The sequence below is a fragment of the Dasypus novemcinctus genome, chromosome 27 (genome assembly GCF_030445035.2).
Source record: "Dasypus novemcinctus isolate mDasNov1 chromosome 27, mDasNov1.1.hap2, whole genome shotgun sequence".
Taxonomy (NCBI): Eukaryota; Metazoa; Chordata; class Mammalia; order Cingulata; family Dasypodidae; genus Dasypus; species Dasypus novemcinctus.
Window position 1 is genome coordinate 3,759,487 of NC_080699.1, and position 16,337 is coordinate 3,775,823.

A 16,337-nucleotide genomic window follows, 5' to 3' on the forward strand; every position below is an offset into this window, starting at 1 on the left:
ACCATTTATTTTAAAACCTAAAGTGACCATTCCCTTTTTCCCTCAAAATCCTCCAATAGCTTCCAAAACACTCTTCCTAGCCCCTACTCTCCCCTTCCCCCTTTCCTTCCTGTCATTAATGTTACTTTGTCTTGTATTATGGATCGCTACTGTCTTTACTAGCCTGGGCTTTGCATATAGTGCTTTCATTGCTGGCTGCACACACGCCCAGCTCTTCACCTTTCTAATGTCTTCCTTAGGACTCAGCTCATGTCACCTCCCAAGACTGGGTTTCCTGTTTCCACAGTAACCTGTATCAGTACTGAAGTATTTATTGCACTACTTAGAGTATGCTGAATTGGTCAGGGTTCAGATGCAGATAACAGAAACCTGCTTGCCTAATTTAAGAGAAATAATTTTAAATAGATGATTAGGTTCTTAGAAAATTGTTAGAAGACCTGGGCAACCAGATACCAGCTTAGCCGTGGCTCAACCATCAGAAGCTCCCAGAGACTATTCATCCAGACCAAGCTTGGTGTGTTATAACCTGCACTAGCAAAATGGCAGCCTCTTTGCTGACATTTCTCTCTCTGCCAAACCTGGATCTAAATTCATGTTTGGTGCAACTGCACTTAAATTGGACCCTCATCACATCCTAAAGCTAGGATCAAGAAATTGGAATTGTCCTGCATGACATTGCAACATCAGATACAAGCCATTATACATTTTGCCAAAACCTGAAAGAAAAAAAAAGACTAGGAAAAGTAGCTACTCAGCTATTCATTTTCCAGTCTTTTCTCTTTAGAAAGGGAGACTGGAAAAAGTTGGAATAGAAGTAGAGTAGCTCAAATCCATGGACTCCTTCATCTAGCCTTTCTTTCCTATCTTCCCTCTAGATTTTAAGTACCATAACACTTTCCTTTCTCCTCAGGGCAAAACAGTGCCTTGGGAATAATGGGTTCTTAATAAATAACAGGTTCTTAATAAATAACAGTGAGGATAAGTTGATCACTTCTTCCCAGACCAAGTTCTTAAGTTCAAAGTTCATTAAATCATAGAGATGCACAATTTTTAAAAAATCATTTTTGAACAGTCCTAGCAGAACTGTCTTATGCCTGTCACAAAATGTGACAGAAGGCAGCCAGAGGTTTGCCTGGTCAGGTCTCATAAGTCCTGCCTGGTTCCAGTTAGCTGAACCCAAGACCAGAATGCCACTGCAGAAGTGGTAGGTGGGGAATTCACTTAACTTCACCTCCAGGAGTTCTACTGCTGTAGTTATTTCTCAGCTTGTCAGAGAATCATTTCCATGACCCTTGGGACCATGGTGCCTTCGTGACTTACTTAGAGTCTCTTTGTTCTGACATTTCAATCCCTGAATTTCTTGATGATGAGGTCAATGTTTCAGATAATATTAGGACAACTTCTAGCTTGTCTTCTAGCTGCTCTCTTCAGCACTCTTGGTGAAAGTGACAAAAATTCAGCCTAAACTGACCAAAGTAAAATAAAAATAAAAATAAACAGAAAATTTCAGGAGCTGTTCTTGGTGCCAGATATTATCGAAGAGATAACAAATGTTGTCATAAAGCTGCTCCCTTCCTTCTCATTTCTCCTGTCCAGCCTGTTAGATCTATTTTCAAGTATGCTTCCACCCTCATTGATCATTTCATTAATTGACAACAGTAGTTGGAAGAAATCTCATTATTTCCAAAAGAATTCAAGAATTAAGTATCATTGATCAAGTTGGACCCTGTTCCAATGCTTGAATTATTCAAAGTGCTCGAAGAGTGGAAGGTTCTGATTATTGAGCTCTGTGTCAAGCTGCGCCCCATGTGTCGGGGTTTGTAAGATATAGTCAACTCCATCCAAATCAAATGAGATTATTGGCTAGATTGAGGAAGTGTTTTGTTTTTTTTCCGAGAGAAAAACCAGGGTTTTATTTAAAAGTAGGAAAGTAAATTGCTATTGGGCAGATAAACCAAACAAATGACTATTATCTTACATTTTCACAAAGAATAATTTTATAATGTTTTAAGACAATGAGAAAAAAAAATAAATGAGATATCTGTGTTTTCCCTGCTTTATGTGCTGAACCACATGTCTTCTGTTTGCCCCTCTGCACCCATTCTCCATTCCCCTTTCCATTTCTCCTTGCCCGCTGAGTCCTACATGAGCAGCCTCAATGGGCCACCTCACACTCCAGCTTCAGTTAGGTTCTGCCAGTAGGGAAACCCAGTAAAGGAACAGAGAGGGATGGAAAAAGGGGTAATAAATGCTGAAGAGTTATGCCTCAGGTCCCTCTCTGTGGTGTTATTTGGGCTGTGAAGATCCCACGTCTTCACGAATTGGCTCTTTCCTTCAGTTTCCAGTAAATTCTCACTCTCCTTATCCTTGTAACTTAGAAGATATGTGTCACTTCATTCATTGAAGAAGCGAATGCCAGAATGGAATTAGAGGCTCAGGAGGTTTATTTGGGTATCTCCCTTTGAAAGATAAATAAGTAGACAGAGAATACCTTCAGGATGTGATGCATGTCTGACACCTGGGCAGGAAGTAGAAGGCCGGAGGATTGCGTAGAAAGAGTCTCAGATTGTAATACAATTCTTAGAAATAATCAGCCAGGCCATCTGGAAGTCCACCAGCCAGTGCTGTTCATTAGGGGAGTCCTGCATCCCAGAGTGGTCTAAACCCAGGACACCCACCAGGATCAGACATGGGGTCAATTGGCTTTGGTGTGAAAAATGTGTTGGTGGATCCAGTGGTGGGGTAGATGGAGTGGCTGTTTGCCTATTCTCTCTACAGCAGGTTCTCGTGAAGGAGATACCCGCAGTGTATTTACATAGCTGTCACAAGGTGGCACCATCCCTCTGTTATTACATTCCACCATCTTTGGTTGATGTGCTGCACTCTGCACACATTTTGTCTTTATGGTATTTCCTTTATAAACCTTCCATGAGTTTTCCTAATTTGAATGTGCCATTTGTTTTTTACCAAGGCACTGACTGATACACTCACCGTTCTTTTTTCCCCCTAAAATGTAAAAGCTCTACAGTTGAATTACATCTTCATTTTAAAAGGAAAATATTGGAAAAGTAGAATAATAATTTAATAAATCCTAATTTAGTGATGCAATATTTTTAAAGATTTCATCCACTTTAATGAAAATATATTTAAACAAGACACAATACTGAAGAATATTGATATTCTAAATGTGATCTCAGGAATACTTTACTGTAGAAAAACGATTAGATCCTCTTGAATGTTTGTTTTGTGTTAATGGATTTTATATAAAATCAAGGTCCCTGTTCTTAGTACAATTCAATCCCCTGCTTAAAAACAATGAAATATTAATAACTTAAAAAGAAAGATGGGAACAGAATGAGATCTGGGTGCTCAACAGAGATGAAGGTAAGGCACTTAATATTAGGTTTCAGTGTGGAGGGAGGGTATTTTATGAGTTCATTCTTAAACAATATTTTATTGAGTGTCTACCATGTCAGGGGCCAGACAGTATCTAGAGACTGGGCTTACTAACTGTTAATATACAAACACATACACACCGTTCCTGTTTTCATGAAGTTTATATCCAGTAAAAATAAAAGTAGAACGTAAATAGCCATGCCATGTCAATAACAGAATTATTTCAAACTGCACAACAATTTAGAAATCTACCACTCAATTCAACCGTGATATCAGATAGATGAACAAAATCAAATGCCTTCTTTTAAATGGAGAGAGAAACTCTGAACTTACACCTCCTGAGCCGGCCTTCATTCTCAAGCCCAGGAAAGAACTCACAAACCATGCCAGAAAAATCTAATGCTTTTTAGAGTTCTCAGGGCTTTATTTGTAACTTCAGCAACCTCATCTTCTAAAGATTAGTGAAGAGGTTAAACAATCAAATGTGAGTTTATGAAAGACCCCTGCTCCCAACTTCAATTTTCCTATGGGTTGCTGTTCATTTTTCCTTTCTTTTAATCTCTGAGGAAGAATTTTGGCATTTTCTTTAAGGTAACTCCATTTATGAGTCCAAGTCTACCCATTCTTATGCATTCCTTGACCTTGCATACATAATTGCCCAAAGGGGACTCTCCTTCTCCCTCCCCAAATATATGCATAGCCTATTAGATTACGTCAGCATTTGGCAGTTATCATTATTTTTTATTTTAGCCACTCCATATAGTGATCTCTCATTATTATTTTAACTTGCATTTCTCTGTTGGCTAATGATGTTGAACATCATTTAAAGTACTTATTTGCCAACTATATGTCTCTTTATGTCTTTTACCCATGTTCTAATATGATTGTTTGGGTTTTTGTTTTTACTATTGAATTTGAGAGTTCCTTATATACTTAGATGCAAATCCTTTGTCAGATATGTGTTTTGTATCTTTGGTTTTCATTCTCTTCATATTATCTTTCACAGAACAAACTTTTTAATTACGTTAAAGTGCAAATGATCTATTTCCTTTTATGGATAGGGCTTTTGGAGTCAAGTCTAAGAACTGTTTGTCTATCTCTAGGTCCCAGTGCTTTTCCTCCATAATTTTTTTCTAAAAGTTATACAGATATATTTTATACATTTGAGTATGTGATCCATTTTGAGTTAACTTTGTATAAGGTAGGAAACTTAGTTCAAGGCTCATTCTTTTGTCTGTGGATGTCCAATTGTTTCAGCCCCATTTGTTGAAAAGGTAATCTTCATTAAATTTTTGCAACATCGTTGAAAATAATTTGGACATATTTGAATGAGTTGCCTTTTACATTTTCTAGTCTGTTCCCTTATACATGTGTCCATCCCTCTGCCAGTGCTATACTGTGTAGCTTACTATAGCTATACAGAAAATCTTGTTTTTGGGTAGAGTGAATTCTCTCAGTTTATTCTGTTTTCCGATTGTTTTAGCTATTCTAAAGCTTATGACTTTCCATGTAAATTTTTGAATACACTTGTGTATGACTACAAAAAAAAGTCTTGCTGGATTTTAATGGGAATTACTTACAACTATAAATTAATCTAGGAGGAAGTGATATCTTCTATATGTTGAGTCTTGCACCTCATGAACACTGTATATCTGACCATTTATTTGATTTCCTATATTAGCATCTTATAATTTTCATCATAAAGATCTCATAGATATGTTAAGTTTTTACCTAAATATTATATCTCCTTTGTATTAACTTAGTTTATAGAAATCTAATTGATTTCTATCTGTTCATCTTCTATCCTGCAAACTTGCTCAACTCATTTTTCAGTTCTAGGACTTTACTATGTAGGTTCCTTGGGATGTTCTATGTAGATAATCATGTCCTCTCTAAAACGGGCGGTTTTATTTCCCCTTTCTCCATCTTTATGCTTTTGTTCCTTTGCTTGCTATATTTGCATTGGCTAGAACTTTCCATACTCAGTTGAGCAGGAGTGGTGAGAACAGATATCTTTGTCACAGTCTCAAACTTAGGGGGAAAGTATGCAGTCTTTCAGCATTAAGTATGATTGATAGATAAATAGATAGAAGATATAGTTAATAAATTATAGATAGATGATAGGTGATATGTAGATAGATGATATAGATGATACATAGATGATAGATGATAGATGATTAGATGATAGATAGGTAAATAGATAGATTATAGGTAGATAGATGATTGGCAGATAGAAAGATAATTAAATAGATAGGAGATAGATAGAAACCTACTTTGTAGATGTTCTTTTTTAAAATGAGAAAGTCTCCCTCTGTGCTAGACTGTTGAGAGTTTTTATCATGCAGTTTTGAATTTTATCAAATTATTTTCCTGTGTCAAATTGATATATATGATCAAACGATTTTTCTTCTTTAGCCTCTTATATTAATAAATTGTTGGGCTATATTTGTTAACATTTTGTTAAGGATTTTTGCACTTAGGTTCATGAGAGTGATCTATAATTTTCCAGGTTTTTTTGCACTATCTTTATCTGGTTTGCTATGGGGCCTTGTAAAATGGTTTGGGAAGTTGACCCTCCTCTTCTATTTTCTGGAACAGATTTTAAATGAATTAAAATTAGTTTTAATTCATTTTTAAATGTTTATCCATTGAAGCTTCTGGAATTAGGGATTTATTTTTGTAAGTGAAACCAATGGCTGGCAAACTCTATTTACGGCTACTTTTACTACAACAACTTACACAAATTACCCTTCACCCACCAAATTTTAGAGCCTTAGCAATTCTTATTTCAAGGAGTCTCCAAGTCTAGGGATATTCCAAATACATTCACTTGGATTTTCTACCCATGGCCACTGCAGTCCACAAAACAAGGACTAAGTTAAATTTTATAAAACTGATGCCACTAAATTATGAATAATATATGTTGTCACATGCCTCTATGTCTAAGCTCCTCCATCTCTAAATTTAGTTGTTTTGCCAGTCTCTCCTAGATTTAGATATTTAATAAAGTGACATTTGTTGTGTTTGGTGTAATTTTCCAGGGCTTTGGTTACATACTGCCCGCCATCTCCCCCATAGGTGAATGTTCTCCCACCACCTTCTGCAGGGAGTTTGTTCACCTCTGTCTTCAGCCTGTATAGAAAGGTTTTCTTTCCTTTCTGAAGACTAATCGTTGATGTGGGGTAGGAATTATTGTTGGTGAAATGCAGGTAGTCTCTTGTAGACATGTGCTTGGGGGTTTGGGGGACAGGGGTAATCCCCAGAAGAGTCTCGGGTGCCCTATGAATTTTCTTTTTGCTTCTTTTACCTTGCAGTTCTCCCTCACAGGAAATACTGATGCCACTAAGACAAACTATAAAACAAAATTGTAACAATGTAGGTATGAACACAGGGGTATTGTCCAACTCTGGACTGACTGATGTAGTCTGAGATCAGCCTCAACTCAGCTATGACAACACTGTTACATAGTTTTCTGAAACTCTCACCAATATTTCTATAAATCCACTAGAAATGATTTATTACAGTCTATAAGAGTTCTCAAGAACAAGATAAATGGTTGGGATCCTGCAATTTTTTCAGTATCAAAAGAAGGGCAATGCCATATTAGCGCGCTACCTTACAAATTCTCCTTCCCTGAGATGCCTTTTGTTATAACGTTAGCTCTTATTGAGAACCCTTAACAAAAATAGCCAAATGAAAATTTATTCTGCATTTGCTCTCAAAAGGTGAAAAGAGCCATTATCTACTTTATAGTTCAAATATTCTATATTAGGTCCCAGGTGAAAAATGTGTTAGAAAGTATGTTTTCACTTCGTCTCCTCTGAGAAAGTTGGGTATTTTCCATTTTCTGAAAAAAAGCCATATAATTTCTGATGATTTATTTTATATTTTAACTGTTCAGATTAAAATCGGGTGTTCAATTATCACAGTGATTTTAACCATATTGTTTAATATTTTGCCCATACTGTTTTAGTTTTGTAAATATTGAGTTTTATGCCTGCAGGACTTGTGATTAGAAGTGAAAATGGGCCTAGACATCTAGAAATAATTCTTAGCTACAATTTTCTATTTATCTGTTGATCAATTGGTTGGCTGATTCATTGATTGATATAAAATTTTGAGAGACATTGCTTTATAGGTGGTAGTTGAATAAAAGCATGTGATTATGAATGAAAGGATGATAAAACTGGCCATCACTACTTTCAAACTCGGGGTTCTAGATGTAGCTTTTACTAATTTGTAGGCTGTGAGGATATTTGGGTATCTGGGGCCAGGCAGACCATCAGGTCTTAGGACAGTGATACTACCTGGGGGCACCCAAGAATCAGGGCTTCTCTTTAGAGACCATTTTAGACTATCCTTCCAAAACCTTGGCCCTTTAGCAGCAATGCCAAAGAACATTCCAGAAATACTAGGAGCCATCTTAGGGCACTGTGACTTGGCAGGCTGTGAAGGTGAACTTGCTTCTGACAAAGAATCAGTTCATTGAGAGGAACAAAGCTAAAACTTCCACTGTTAAGAGGATTCCGTGAAGAACAATACTCAGGAATGATGGGTAAAGCTGCATTCCAGTAAGAAGCACTGCAGGATAACATTTGTCATGCCTCCTAATCTTTGTAAGAAATTCACATACATGAAGGCTGCCCATGGCTATGGTCTGAGTGGAAGTTCACCTCTTACGGAGCCTCTGCTGGCCTCTTTTGGGGATGCCCAGTTTTGTCCATTTTGGGTGGGATTCTCAATTCAAGCCATTTGTATGTGTATGGATTTGTATGTGGGGATGTCCTCTGAGAGATCCTCAGACTGCGACTTTCCTACCAGCTGGCCAAGATGCATCGTTTCTTCAAGAGGCACTTCCATCTTCCCTCTCGGGCAGGACACCAACGCGCAGCCCCCACAGCCTCCAGTGTATATCTTTATCTCATGGGACTCCACAACTCCCTATCACGTATCCACTTCCACTCTAATCTGGGTCATCTCTCCCCACTTGTTGACAAGATGCCAGTCAACCTACCAACTCTGCTTTTAGGATTTCTATCAGGGATTTCTTTGGATTAGCAGCTCATGTGAAGCTGTGCAAAGCCCCTCCTCCAGGATCGCGCTCCGGGTTCAGTGTTTATGACGACACAGCCTGGATCCATGTCCTCTGTGTACTTCCCTCACCCCAGAACCCTAGTTCCAGGCTCTAGAGCAGTGTTCTTCGCCTCTTTTGTCCCACGGACTCCTTTGCCAGTCAGGTGACAACCATGCATCCCTTACTAAATCCACATCATCCTGTGTGTTTTTCAGTAAATATATTACACCTGAAACAACATGTCCCCACAGGAATTTTTTTTAATTTTTAAAAAATTTTTTTAAATTTCAGTTCAAACTCATGGACCCCTTGTTAAGAGCCCCTGCTGTAGAGCCTCTTCCTGCCCCTTCTGCTGCCTCCTGTGTGGACCCCAATTACCCCCAGCAACCCACTCCAACAGTTAAGGCTACCTGGAGCTTTTAATGTTTTCCTCTCTTTGTTAATGTACCTCAGGTCCACTGTGTTGGACATTGAGTAATCCTCTGCTCACGGGGCATGTGCTACTGATCCTTGCCAAGCACAGCTCTCTGCGTTAACATTCATGCCAAATACTCCTTGCAACAGCACCCGCCTTCTTTGTCACCCGCACTGTTACTTTCAGAAAGACCCTCGGCTAGGCATATATTCTGGTAAATTTTGTTGGCATGTTTCTGTATAAGTTTGAAAATTACATAAATAATTATGTATCCATTCTGTGTCTAATTTTTTTTCACACAGAATGGTTTCAAGATACATCCATAATTGTATGTTTTCAATTTTATTGGCATACATTATTGCATAGTATTTTAATATATATTTAGAAGTACTTTATGCATCTTTTATCTTTCCTAATATTTTGTACTTGTGCTTTCCCCGGGTTAAAAATATCCCTAAAATTTTGTCTATCACTTTTTCCCAAGAATGAGCTTTTAGCTTTTTGGTCTCTTGTTATAACCTTGCAAGAGAATCTGTGTAAATTTTAGTGCTAACTTCCCTCTTGCTAGGTCTTGTCCTTGGAAAGATCTCTGATCCCACCCTGAGCTCTTCCTTGAGATTGTGCAGTCCTCGTCTGTTTACTGTTTTCGGGGAGGACTGCAAAGCCCTGCACCTTTTTCATAAATCCAACACCAGACCTCTCAGGCTTCCCAGACCGTTCTCACTGATTTTCCAGCTCCCCATTTCCCTTCCCTCTTGTGCCCCTAAAAAATTCTAGCTACCACTGAGCTAATTGGAGTTAAGACCAGCCGTCATTGGCTTCTTTTCTTTCCAGCTGTGGCTGTTTGAATGAAGTGTGTCCTGCCACTTTAACTACTGCCCGGTGCTTTACTTTGTCAAGTCATTTACTTTATATTTGATTAAGTTCTCTTATTATCTTTAATGTTTCTCTTTCACATTGTTTTGGACTTATTTTTAATATTCTAACTTCTTATGTAGAATATTGATTTCATTAATTTTCAGACGTTTTTAAACATAAATATTAGATTTTATCGATTTCTCTTTCAGCATACCTATTGAGCTGCCTCCCACAGTTATGATGTGTTATTTTCATTTTTTTATTTTCAAACAATTACTATTTTTTAAGATAAATATCCCATCACTTATACATTTATTATGTTACTATAGTAAAAACAGTTTTAGGCATGCCAAATAGCCTTTCCAGTTTTATATCTTCTACTGGCAAATTTCACATATTACATTCCAGTTATTGCTGAGGTTATATTCAAACTGAGTTCAAATTAAGTATTTATATTATATAAAGAGTGTCATACTATCAAAATACTCTTTTTAATTTTATAAATATGTATAAATATTCTTATGAGATTTATAATTCCATCAAGATTGAATGTGTACAATGTATAGTAGTTTAAGTGCCATCAATTTCATAAACTGACAATAGAGAGGCAAGATTCCTATTCAAGACTACAAAGACACAAGGTTCTCTGTGCAGATCCAAATGCCTGGATAGCTGATTTGAAGGTTGAATTAACTGAGGGACTCCTATTTTCAGTGAACTGGTGGAAAGGTCAGTCCATGTGGTTTCTTGCTTAATTCATAGATGAGGTTGAGAAAGAAAAGGGGTCTTCTTGAGGTGAACTGCCTCCTTCGATCCATTAGCAACAATCAACTTAAGACTGGACGATCGACTGTGTCCTGGAAGGGAATGAAGATGACGAGGATAGAGGAGAAAGTGAAGTCCTGTTTCGGATAGGGGAATGCCACCCGCCATCTTTGATTATGGGCCATATGTAAGGTTATTCTTGGCCTGAGGCTCTGTTAGTTAGTAAAGTCGTTTGCTATCTGGTGACTCTTGAGTCATCTTCTAGTGATCAGATCCCTCTCCTAATCTCGGCCATCATCTCCTCTTCTGAGCATCTGCACCACTCTTAATCCAGTTCTCAGTCCTGGGATGTTATTCCCCCTTCAGGATTACAATGTCCTCTTCAGTTTTTTATTGATTTCTTACACGTTTTTTTTTTCCCTCTCAGGACACTTTCTCTAGGCTGTTATTTTCTAAAGATGATCCCTGTTCTGATCATTACTTTTAAACAGAGAGATAAGTTTGTCAAATATTTAACTTTTAAAAAAATCATTTTAGAAAGAATTGGCACATGTATTTTTAATTCCCTTTTTATATAAAATCTAAACAAAAATAATAAATCCGTAACAAAAGCTGGGTTCAGAAGCATACACCACTGCACTGAAGGGGAGGTGTAGATTGCGGAGCTTGGCTTGAGGTTATTCCACAGCACGGCTACCTCCTTTCCATTGAATCTGCCTGAAGCCAAGCTCCACAATGGTTTGCTGCCCTCCAAGGTGGCACAGCCACTGAGGAGCTCTTTCCAGGAGCCACGGCTCTGTAAGAAACCACAAGCTGCAGGCCAAGCTTTCCAGCTGCAATCCAGCCCCCACCCATGATAATGACAAAATATCAGTGGAGTTGGTCTGAAGGACAACGGACACAATAAATTCACATTGCTCATAATTGTGCAGTGACCCTACTCATCCTCTAAATAATTTTATTAAAATACATACACATAGGAAAATTAGAACAGAACAATAAGTACCCATGTGCACTACCTAGAGCCAACAAATGTTAACATTTCACCATATTGGCTTAATCGCTTTCTCATTACAGTTTCATTTTTTCCTGAACCATTTCAAAGTTAATTGCAGCTATTTTAACACTTGCCGTGCATCACCAAAAGTAAAGACATTTTCTTCCATTACCTTATATACCATTTAATCACACATGCACACACAAAATTTAAAAATTGTATCATCATCCATTGCTCAGCCTGTATTCAAATTTACCTCATGTCTCAAATACATATTTCAAAGACTTATTTTCCAAGTCTGATCCAATAAATGATGTCATGTTCCTTTTGATTGTTTCATCTCTTCAGTCTCTTCAAATTGTTATTGAAGTATAATAAGCATACTCCAGTGTTTTTAATGTCTAAATTAATCTAGGCTAGGCCTCCTTTTTTGCATTCTTATCAAGATATAATGTACAAGCAATGAAGAATGAAGCACACTGCTCTCAGGTGTATAATTTTGCAGATCAAGTTATAGAGCGTTGTTCTCACCCAAGAATGTTTCCTTCTACTCAATCCCCCTGCTTACCCTTGGGTTAACCAATATCCTTGTTAGTATTTTTCCTATGTTTGTTGAGGTGCAACTCATAGACAGTGGACTACATATATTTTAAATACAGCTAAATTAATATTTTCATGTGTATATGCCCAGAAATAGAGCATTTCCAGTATCAAAAACTATGTCTCATGTTCGCTCTTGGTCCCACAGCCTTTCCTCCTGCCACCCAGAGACAGTGATCACCTTGTCTTCTGGCACAAGAGGAAGGGACTGTCTTAACAGGCAAAACGCATTTTGGTGACCCTGAGAACAGGAGAAGCCACAAATCACTAAGTCACTAGACAGTTCAGTGGCTAATCTAAGAAGAGCAGAGGAAATTGGGGGGAGGTTTTGCAGCTCCTAATTCACAGTGAGTGCAAAGCAATTGTGGTCATGTTAGCTTGTGATAAAGTAATGTGATTCCTATGAACTGTCAAAACAAACCAAATTAAAATCCCTTCTCTGACAAGGCCATGCATTGAGATCTGCTGGGAGTAGAGTGCAAATTACAAAACACAAGAACTCTAATGGAAAAAATGCCCTGTACAAAACCAGGGTAGAGGAACTGAACTTGCAGATCTGAAAACAAAGTGCATTGACATTTAAAAATATTTATTGTACTTCAATAGAAGAATAGGGAACTCAAGAAATGTGGAGGGAAGAAAACTGATGTGGCCCCATCCCTCCTCCGAGTCTAGAAAAATTTACCTTAGTTAAATATGAACAAAAGGAAAGGAATACAGCTGAGTTTAAATGGTACGAGTACTTGGAAATGGCTTTATTTGATTTTACTAAAGTTAACTATAGGCGGCGGACTTGGCCCAGTGGTTAGGGCGTCTGTCTACCACATGGGAGGTCCGCAGTTCAAACCCCGGGCCTCCTTGACCCGTGTGGAGCTGGCCCAGGCGCAGTGCTGATGCGCACAAGGAGTGCCCTGCCTCCCCTGCGTAGGGGAGCCCCACGGGCAAGGAGTGCGCCCCATAAGGAGAGCCGCCCAGCGCGAAAGAAAGTGCAGCCTGCCCAGGAATGGCGCTGCCCACACTTCCCGTGCCGCTGTGGACAACAGAAGCAGAAAAAGAAACGAGACGCAGCAAATAGACACAGAGAACAGACAACCGGGGTGGAGAGGGGAAGGGGAGAGAAATAAATAAATCTTTAAAAAAGAAAGTTAAGTATATACCTACCTTATTACCCAACTATTCTACTCTTAGGTATAGACCCCAAAAAATGAATGCACATGTCCACATAAAGACTTGTAAGGAATTCTTATGACCGTTTTAGTCATAATAGCCCCAAACTGGGAAAAAAGAACCCTAAATATCAGTCAAAGGAGGATGGATAAATAATTACATTATAGCCATATAAATATTTATCAGCAATAAAAAGGAATGCACTGCTGTTATATGTCACAACCTGGGTGAATCAACAACATGGGTGAATTTAACTCATTTACGCTGAGTGAAAGAAGCCGTACAAAAGAACATATTGAATAATTCCAATAACATGCTACCAAACCTGATAACTAATAAGTGATGGAAATCAAAACAGAGCTTGGCTAAAGATGCAGAGGTCAGAGCTGAATGGACTTGAAAGGAGCATGAGGACGTTTTCTGGAGTGAAAAGGAAGTTATGTATCTTGATTGAGGCACAGCATACAAGGGTTTAGTAGGATACCCGCTGATTATTTTGGAAACTCTTGAAGAAAAGAATCAAGTATATATTATGCCCTTCCAATAGGAAATGTATCCCTGTGTAACCTAATAGAGGAAGAGGGTAAATTTCTCTTTGTGGTATTATTCAAGCTAATAATTGAAGAAGAAATGATAAAAATATAATATCATTATTTTTAAAATCCCTAATAAAATAAAGAATCTAAGTAATGCTCATCAAGTGCCGATGAGCATTACAAAGATTAAACAACTGGATAGAGTCACATCCTGAAAGGAAATTCAATACACCATCTATGAAATATTCTGCCAAAAATATCAATTATGGAACTGATTGAGACTAGTAAATCTAACCACCAAGAAGAAAAGAGAAAATGAAATGTGATAGATAATATTTATGAGGATACAATGAGCAAATCCAGAATGTGTGACCTCTACAGGAGAGGTGATTTAGATTCTTCAACCAACAAATAACAAGGAAAAAACACCAGCAGGGGGATCTCAAGGATAAAAGATAATTTTAAAGATATGTATCAACTAAATACAAATCTGTGTTTAGAATAGCCACTGAGGAATGGAGATTTGCTGCTGATATGGAAAAAAATTACCCCAAATAATTCTCCATCTGACTTCTCATTTCCCAAATGATTTGCTTTGCTGCACTTCTTGCAGTTCATAGATGTATGTAGTGCTTGCTCAGTCTTGTCTAGACGAGCTACTAACTCTTATTCATCCTTAAGGTTTTATCTTAATCAAAGAAGACCTCCCTGGCAAGATAAGATCACTGTCATATATATATCTTCATTCTACAATTCTCCATGTCACATGTCAAATTATAACTATTTATATACCTTGCTTAATCCTCTCTGCTAGGTACAGAAGACAGGGAACTCTATCTCCTTCTTCACTGCTCCATTCTCACTGCCAATGATGGTGTCTAGCACGTAATATATCTTCACTAAATGTTCGGTCATTAAATGAAAAAATAAATGAGCCAGAGAAAATAAATATTCAAGAGCACCAATACATTTGCAAGCTGTATATGATCATTTCTGCTTACAACATTAAATCCAATTCTTCCTTATTTAGCTGTACTTCCCACTAGTGCTTCCCAAGGCAGCTCCCAGGTCTATCACCTTATCTTACTTTTCTTTACCTTCTCCGCTAATTTAACAGAGGGTCGATCTCCATGCCTGGGTGTTAAATTCCACCCTTGTTTTAGGCTAGGATCTGGAAATCTGAGCACAAACTTAGCAAATCAGCAGGTATCTCTTAACCAGAAATGAAAGTCAGAAACTGTTCTAGACATTTTCATAGTTAGTTGATGTTGCAGTTACATTAGGGCCTTTGTAATTATATTGCCTAGAAAAAAATGTTTTTAAATTTTAAGAAGTTGCCTGAAAAACGTGCTTTTGAAACCACATGAGAGAACCAAGGTCCAGTTGAGCCATTGGATGCCAAACTGTTCTGTTCTCTTTGCTGGAGAGATCTGAGAGCAACCTAAGAAGATCCAAGCAGCAGGCAACAGAGGAAGTCCAACACTCAAGACGGGGCATCAGGAGGGTAAAATGATGGCAGGTAGCAGAAGACCCACCAGTGAGCATTTGCTGATAAAACTGGCTGAAGTTCAGGTAACGTGAGGCCAAAATTAAATGGCAGGATTCATGAATAGAGGAACATGTCGGAGGCTCAGGAGAAGGATATCAAGAACAAAGGATCAGTGTGCAGAACTCAACTCAAAGTTGCAGCCTGGTCACAAAGAACAAAGGAAAGTACTGGAACAAGGGTTCAAAAATGCAATTACAAATAAATGGGGAAAATAATGGGAGAACCTAGTATGTGGCTGAACATAGAGCTCTTCATAATTGTCCTATACTCAGGTTCAAATGATGGAAATAAAGTCATAAAACTAATGATTACAGAGGGCAGAACAATAAGAAAATATGCTCAAAGATAAACCTCAGGATCCACTGTATTATATATATATATATATATATATAGTATATATAAATTTCAAAGTAATTATTTGAAATTTAAAATCACTTTTATAAGAAACATGATAGATTAATGTAACTGCAACATTGAATGACTGCAAAAAAATGTAGAAAACAGCTTCTGAGTGTCATTTCCAGTTCAGAGGCAAATGCTATGTATAAATATACATATATATTTACATTTATATTCATAGCACTGACCTCGTGTCCAGAGCTGTGATAAATTCTGGAGACACAGTGATTTGATAGGGATATATTTCTACTGTAATTGATGTAGCAGCTTATGGAAGATTCACCCATGGAAAAGGCAAACTGTGTTTCAGAAAGACACCAAAGATAACTACAAAGCGAGTTCAAGTTCCCTCTGAAATAGACTAGGCACAGAAGGCTTAAAACTATAGTAGACATTATTTACCCAGAACCCTAAATTGCTCAATTCTTGTCTTACATGAATATTTTAAAAAATGATTGTCACAAAATTTTGAGAAATCATAGGGCAATAAATTGAAAGTCTCAATATTGTGAAGATGCTGATTCATGGCTGACTTTATAGTTTTAATGCAATCCTTACCAAAATTCCAATAAGAACTTGAC